The sequence below is a fragment of the Haemaphysalis longicornis genome, unplaced genomic scaffold (assembly GCF_048455015.1).
Source record: "Haemaphysalis longicornis isolate Haplotype H1 unplaced genomic scaffold, Haemaphysalis longicornis Haplotype H1 scaffold_4, whole genome shotgun sequence".
Lineage (NCBI taxonomy): Eukaryota > Metazoa > Arthropoda > Arachnida > Ixodida > Ixodidae > Haemaphysalis > Haemaphysalis longicornis.
In genome coordinates, this window is record NW_027526361.1 from 181,609,891 (window position 1) to 181,618,030 (window position 8,140).

At 49.0% G+C, this 8,140-nt stretch overlaps 1 long non-coding RNA gene and 1 pseudogene across 1 annotated transcript; both read right to left on the minus strand.

The window, feature by feature from the left end:
- Positions 1-1,343: 1,343 nt before the first annotated feature.
- Positions 1,344-2,325, minus strand: LOC144179546 (uncharacterized; annotated as a pseudogene).
- Positions 2,326-4,764: 2,439 nt separating this feature from the next.
- LOC144180128 (uncharacterized) lies at positions 4,765-5,977 on the minus strand. The gene is made up of 4 exons (XR_013324345.1): positions 5,668-5,977; positions 5,287-5,385; positions 5,129-5,227; positions 4,765-4,827 (listed from the first exon to the last, which is right to left on the minus strand). It is a non-coding gene; the product is annotated as an uncharacterized LOC144180128 (long non-coding RNA).
- Positions 5,978-8,140: the final 2,163 nt, after the last annotated feature.

The window sequence follows — 8,140 nt, forward strand, 5'->3', positions numbered from 1 at the left end:
TTTCCTTCACCATCAGTCACCTGTAAACATGTGGCGGGGCTATGAAAGAACACAAACTATAGCCCTGGTTGTCACTTTGTTGGAACATTTAACTGGGCAAAATGCGGGTCTGTCCTCGGAAAACAAAGATAGTACTCATGGCTTGACTAACACCCCTGTTCACAAAATTGACAACATAAGTGTCCTCGGAAAATGCATAGGAAGGAGAGGGTGACACGCAGAGTGTATAGGTTTGGTGGTTGTAGTTTTGAACGCGCTTGAGGGAGGATGATCTTGCTGAATCCACTCAGCTAAAGAAACCAAATTCAGATATCGCATCATATATATCTATTGTTTATTGCACTCGCTGCTACAAGCCTTGAGTCTTCTGTTTGCTGCATACTTCTCTAGATGTTATTAGCACTTTTGATAACCCACCGTACCAGCCTTATTCAACAATGTATGTGCATATTTTGTCTCCTACTTGCAGCTCTCAGGATTCCCGGACACGATTGGATGTGTCGACGGCAGCTACATACCCATCAGGTGTCCAGCTGGGAAAGTGCGCTCTGTTTATGCTAACAGGCACCACTACTTATCATTGACACTGCAAGGTATATGTGACAACAAGAAAAAATTTCTTGATGCCAGCACTGGTTGCCCAAGCAAAATGCACGACGCACGGATTTTCAGGCGGTCAAGGATTGCAAATGCGTTGCCACAGCTGTGCTCCAATAAGTACCACATAGTGGGAGATGCAGCATACCCTTTCCGAGAGTACCTGATGACACCAATCCGGGACTATGGAAATTTTGACAGCACCGAAAAAGCCTTCAATGCAAGTCTGTCGGGAACAAGGGTGCTGATTGAAAATGCTTTTGGAGATTTGAAAAACCGTTTCAGGCAACTGCACAGGTTGGATATGTGGACAGTGGACAACATGTCCAAGTTTATAATTTCATGCTGTGTGCTACACAACCTCTGCATTGAGCGCGGAGATTTGCCAGAGAACTTGTCTAGAGACCTGTCCCTCAGTTTGCTAACAACAAATGCACAGGGCTCTGGCCTTTCTCTAAGTCAGCAAAGTAGCAGCAGTGGATCCCAACAAGATAGCCTGTTGCGTGCGTTGGCTAGCATCAAGAGGGATCGCTTGATGATAAAAATGGGGCTCCAGAGGCAGTAGGCACGGAATGAAACATTTTATTAACTTGTGATGCAATTGTGAGTAAATGTATTCAAGACCAAAGGCTCGCCTGAAAAGTTGTACTTCGTGGCAAAAAAAATGTTTGTATTGTGCACTCACTGGTCAATTTACTTTTGTGCCTAACTAAACAATTAAAGACATTGAAACCAATTAATCTGCTTGTAGCACCTTATTTCTGCAGACCGAAGGCTTGACGCAAGATTCCCATTTTCTCATCGTGCATTTTGCGCCTTTCTTCGCGGAGTGCCTGTCGGTCAGCCTGCCTTTCAGCTCTCCGATTTTCTTTTTCCAGATGTCTGGCTGCTCTCAGCGACTCCTTTTGTTCATGAATGGCTCTCACTTCAGAGAAAAATAACTGCATGTGTTGCAGGCGTGCAGTGCCAGCACGTGGCTTCACGTCGGCACTTTCTGACTGGCTCTCAGTTTTATCGGTGGTTTTTGCATTTGGTGAAACCAAACTTGGAGATTCGGGGGAGTTTTTGAAAACAGCCCCCGAGGCGTCCCTTTGCACTTCTGGTTCAATGCTGTCGTCGATGCTTTCAATCTTCCTAATATCATCATCGAAAGGGACAGGGCACGGTGATGCTCCAGACTGATTGTTGTTATCTGAAGCAGCCTTGCGACGTCTGATCACCGTCTTGTACCTGTTCTCACACTGCTGCGGTGTTTTTTTGATGCCAAGTACAGCTTCAACATCCCTTCATATTTGTTGAAAAGCTTGTTTTCTGTTCTTGAATTTCTTGAATGGACCAATCTGCGGAAAATACTTGAAGTAGTATTCCAACAGCAGCTTTGTTTGTCCCTCAGTCCACTCAGCAGCTGGAATGACGAAAAAATCAAAGCAGAAAGAAACTGTTGGACAATGTGTAAGCATTGCTTAAAATTCTATCATTTAGCTAGCATATGGCAACAACACGTGACTTTGGCTAACCTTACAGCCAACACTAGTAAACAATCTATCACTTGCCAAAACTAGCAAACATTGATCAGTAATAACCAGTGCTAGTGTTATGCATGGAATTGCAGAATGCAAAGTATACCAGTCTTGCAGCAACTGAAGTGATTTACTTGCAATCCTACAGCTTCTTTTGTTGTTTTTTGCAAGCCTGTTCTAAACCAACTTACACAACTTCTGGTGCATGCTTTTTCTGAGGGGACCTACCCAAAGAACACTTGCTGAGGTACTTAAAAACAATCAGTGCTGGGACACTGTCATGCGAAGAAATCGCATCGGCAAAAAGAACCAGCACGATGCGAAAAGACGAACAAAAAAAAACGACGACAAAGAAGAAGACGCAATGCACGTGGCGCTAAGTTTATCGACTTGCGACCACGGCACGAGCTCGCGCCGGCCACCGGCGAATGAGAAGCTGCCAGCGACAGCGGCCGGCGGGCAGAGAGGAACGAAAGAACAACTCCGCGGGGTGGAGCGAGACCGGGATGCGCGGCGGTCGGGCGACCGGACCCGTGCCGTGCCCCAAGAGGTCCTCCACAGCCACAACCTCAAAGACACCTTCTCCACAAACAAGTCAGGTCGTCAGGCAGCGGTAGAGGAACACGACGCCCAAGAGAGCTGCGTCCTCTGCTACATGACGGGGAGCTCGGAGCGCGCCCTACCCCTGCGGCCTGAACACGCCAGCTGGACCTTTGAACACCGAACCATCACGACTGCGCCCCTGGAACGTGAGGTAGGGCAACCCCGTTCCGGCAGCAAACACTTATTGTGGACATTTCATCACCGTGCTTAGTCCTTGCCCTTCATTCTCTGACTTCGGACACTCCCCATTTGCTTGAACTCTTGAACGTGTTCTATACTAGTCTTTCACTGTTCAGTGTTTATTAGTTCCCCGCTTTTCCTTAGTTTTTCTATGTTTGTTGTGTGTATTTGCTTGGGTTTCGGGTTACATAAACAGAAAGTCTCGTTTCCACAGTTTATTCTATTTTTTATTATTGTCCCCGAACCTGACAATAATTGGCGTCCGCGACAGGACGAGACTAGTTTGTGTATACTCCTAAACACCCGACATGGACCTTGCAGAGCTAATTGATTTGGGGAAGCGATTGGGATTAGGTGGCGACGAGCTGACAGAGTGGGCACTCGAGGAGCAAAGACTCTGGCGTGAAGAAATAGCTCTAGATATCGAGGCGGCGAAAAGGCTAGCCGAGATAGAAAAAGAGCGCGCGGAAATTGAAAAGAAAACTTTGAAGCTGCGGCAACAACTCGCGGAGCTTGAGGCTACGCGAAGTGAGGCCCGTCTATCTAAGGATGGCGGGGAAAGCTTTGATAAAGTGCAGGCTTTCTCACCCCCGCGCTCTAGTGCAGATCAACTGTCGCCCCCTCTTGTTGTGGCACGAGATGCCAATGAACACAGGGAACTTGATGTAACTGGGGCACATCAGGCAGCCCTTTCATCACCTGATAAAGAAACTTCACTTTCACTTAGTCCGCAAGTGGCGGCATTGCACTTGACTCTTTCGGGGTTTGGTGAGGTTAATGTTGACCACAAACCGTGTTTGCAGCACAGCCCGTCTCAAAAGCGGAGCTCTGTACCAAAAGAAGTCCTTATCACAGACAGGGACTTTCCACCGCCTCATATTTCAATCCAGAGTGTCCATGGGTCGAGTAGAAAATACGGACCGCATAAGCACCGAAGGAGATGCTTCGGCCAGCGGAAGTTGCGAAACAAGGGAACAAAAAGAAAAACCGGAGGGGAAAGAAAAATAACTAAGGTAAAACTTAGTTCACGTGAAGAATCGGCCAGTGGGAATACAAGGTCGCCCGCACCGCATTCACACACTTACCTTGAATGCCTATATAACTTGTCAGCTGGTAAGAGCGAGAAGGAACCCAATCACGACCAGTGCAGTAGCGTGTATCGAAAAGGCAGGGGATGGCACCGCAGCCACTGTCGAAAAAGGCACGAACCACTGCCGGTTTGCATTTATGGTTGACGTCTGGTCCGAAATCTCACTTGAATGTCGTGTGTAACTATGGGTGGTGTTTTGACTCATGTGCTATGATCAGTGTTTTGTGAACTCGTATTTTCTCTTCTGGAAATTTCGAGTGCATTCGTGATTACTAGATATTCTATGACTGCTCCCCAAGGACTGTGTGCATGGTGTGTCGGACATGAGGGAGCAGACATTTTTCTGTGAAAAATGCTTAAGTGGGGGGACATGTCATGCGAAGAAATCGCATCGGCAAAAAGAACCAGCACGATGCGAAAAGACGAACAAAAAAAAACGACGACAAAGAAGAAGACGCAATGCACGTGGCGCTAAGTTTATCGACTTGCGACCACGGCACGAGCTCGCGCCGGCCACCGGCGAATGAGAAGCTGCCAGCGACAGCGGCCGGCGGGCAGAGAGGAACGAAAGAACAACTCCGCGGGGTGGAGCGAGACCGGGATGCGCGGCGGTCGGGCGACCGGACCCGTGCCGTGCCCCAAGAGGTCCTCCACAGCCACAACCTCAAAGACACCTTCTCCACAAACAAGTCAGGTCGTCAGGCAGCGGTAGAGGAACACGACGCCCAAGAGAGCTGCGTCCTCTGCTACATGACGGGGAGCTCGGAGCGCGCCCTACCCCTGCGGCCTGAACACGCCAGCTGGACCTTTGAACACCGAACCATCACGACTGCGCCCCTGGAACGTGAGGTAGGGCAACCCCGTTCCGGCAGCAAACACTTATTGTGGACATTTCATCACCGTGCTTAGTCCTTGCCCTTCATTCTCTGACTTCGGACACTCCCCATTTGCTTGAACTCTTGAACGTGTTCTATACTAGTCTTTCACTGTTCAGTGTTTATTAGTTCCCCGCTTTTCCTTAGTTTTTCTATGTTTGTTGTGTGTATTTGCTTGGGTTTCGGGTTACATAAACAGAAAGTCTCGTTTCCACAGTTTATTCTATTTTTTATTATTGTCCCCGAACCTGACAGACACTCACCTCCACCTCCTCTCTTGGTGCCTGATGGCCCGGCTGGAGCACATGCCTGCCCATCACCTGGTACTGGTGATATGGAAGCCAGGTTACTATCTGTACCACCTGGAAGGTGAACAAACAGTAAACGTAGTGCCTAATAGTAATGTGATAGTAATACTTACCTCCTCCCACTCTAATGCACGATGGTCCAGCCTCCACACAGGTTCCATCATCTGCTTGTCTTTGAACATTGACAGCCCGACTGGTATGCAGAACTGCATCTGTTTTCACATAATGATGGAAATGTGATCGGTTCAATCATACATAAAATTGGTTCTTCAGTAGTGAGCTACATTATAGAGACACGTACATGCCTTATTTTGTAAACAAGCAGTATAGAGCAAGTAAAGAATTTGCTGAAGAAGTTGCATTCACTTTTTTTCACTTTGGTCAGAAGCTGCATGAGACATTTCACAAATCATAAACATCACTTTTCCTATGTGGTATCTCGAATTCGCGATGCCAAAAATTGCATGCTTCCAAATACGTGTTCACTGTCTCACCTGGGATGCCTATATCCGCGGCCATAAAGCATGCTTGCTCTTGGGTGGCATTAGTCGCTGAAATCAGTAAATAAATTATTAGTGAGTGTTTTCGCCGCGAAACGTATTTTAATGAAAAAGCAGCACTCATCTAACAGCCACTACACCCGTATTTGTCGCTTAAACTTGTTTAAAACACTGCAACATGTTACAGCTGACGTCGTACGAGGTAACGACGGAAAATAAATCGGCTTGCGTTCGGCGTGCATGCCTTGCAGCGCGTTGCTGGTGAGGAAAACAAACGCTCGCGCTGTGGTGTTTGTCGAATGCCTGTTCAATATTGCGCGGAAGTGCGATATGTGCACCGGATCGCTAGAAAACATGGGAAGGTCCGAAATGTAAACGCGAGGATACGCGCACTTCAAAGCACGGCGAACTGCATTTGCGACGAGCGTGCGCAAACAAGCAACAAACGATCAAATTCACAACAAACAATCAAATTCACTTTACCTTCTGTAGCAGACGGCGGCTGTCGCTGAATCAGAGATAGGAGGATGCGCTGAGCTTGCGAATCCATCGTGCATTTACAACTTTGCGGAATGGGAAGCCAGCCCTTCGAGCATGCGAGTGCTTCCTACCGCCGCACGTGCTTTGTCCGGAGGCGATGGTCCGGCTTTGCGCACACGTGCTTTTCCGCAGAGAATGCTGGGATACCAAACATTTCTCCTCGCTCGTCGTTTCCCCCCTCTCCCGCCTGCTCTCCGGGTGCGTGCCGTATTCCAATGGCGGGTGGAGTGGCCCTGCTCCTGAGTGCTCTGCCCCCACTCCTCACTGCACGACCGCGCTGCTCCTGTTCTCCCAATGGAATTCGCCATTAGTGTGCATGGTTTTGAGTGACCAACGTTAGCAAACATGGAATCATGCGCCGGACAGGTTTTTGTGGAGTAGGTTTTACTGGTCTTCTTGTGCGTTTCTCAGTTGGTCTCGAATTTCTTACGATTTTGATATGTTGCTTAATCTGCATGGCTTTCAATGACCAGCGTAAGCAACCTTGGATTCATATGCTAGGCTGTATATTTTGTAATATAGATGAGTATTCTAATTTTAGCCGTGTTTTATTTGCAGCGGGTATAGGCGCATCTCTGTTTTTCTACAAACTTTGCAAACGCTTTGCGGTGTCGTCTTTTTGGGAATTCTAAGACACTTGAAAATACACCTCGCATCGACGATAGGAAGTAACCGAGCCACTTTTTATTGCAGTCTTTTAAAGGTGCTTATGAGATGAAGATCCTAAAAGGTTACTCCTAAATCTTCCCACTATCTTTTCAGACCCGAGCCGAGTCCTACTTTAGCCGTGGTCCACAGCATCAGCCCCTCGGAGCAGGAGCACTCACCCTCCTTGCCCTGCACTCCGTCTCGTTACTGCTCTCGTGCAAAGGTCGGCAATCGCGTGCCTATAGAAAGACAAGTGGTGGAAAGCCCGAAGCAAAAGATATCCACGGACGACCGCCCACCTTCCGCGCTTAACGCTCCAGCCCTGTACTCACCTGGCGCCAAGGGCGGGCATACCGTGCCGACGGAAGGACATCCGGCCCGACACACGAAGCAAAACCTCTTTTCGGACGAGGATACGCCCTCCGCGTCCTATACTCCATCTTTATGCTCACCTAGTCCCAAGGACGACAATCTCGTGCCTATGGAAAAACAACCAGTGGAACGCCGCACGAAGCAAAGCACCTCCACGGACGGGCACACACCCTCCGCGCCCTTGAATCCAGTTTGCAGCTCAGCGGGCACTAAAGACGGGCATCTGGGGCCGTGCGAAGAAAAGCTGGCCGAAGCCACCAACCAAACCATGAACATCTTCTCGCTAGAAAGCACGCCCGCCATTTCTTTTTCCCCCGCTCCTTCCGGTAACGCCCAAACACGTGACCTCGTGGTGCCGAATACCGATACAGTTAGCCAAGAGCGTTCACCTTACACGCCAGCATCGACAAAGGGGGCTCAATCAGGGAAGGACTTCACGCTGATGCCTCGGGATGACAGGACTCCGCCGACGGTCTCGAGCCAATCCGGCAGCACCGGGGTCTGCTCATGCTACCCACCAACTTCTCCATCTTCGCTTTTACCTCGGGCCCGTGGCAAGCGGCGGAGCAAAAAGTACCGGAAGTCTATTCAAGTTACTAGCACTCAGCACGTATCGCTCGAGCACAAGCTGTCTAACCCACATTCGCAGAAAAGCCTCCAGTGAATGCGCCGCTTACTGACCCGTGAGACCACCCACATGAGGGCACGCCGAACGGCGGACCTTGACACATGGCGGTGATATTGGGCAGACCTTTCAGAACCACCCCTTACGAAATCACAGGGCCGCTCAGTACTGCCAGCGTTTATGGCCCATGTTTTCCCAGTGAATGCAAGTAGTTACTTAAGGTATAATACTTTGCCCCCGCCCAAGCACTGAAGGTTTTATGAGAATAGCACAATTCTTATT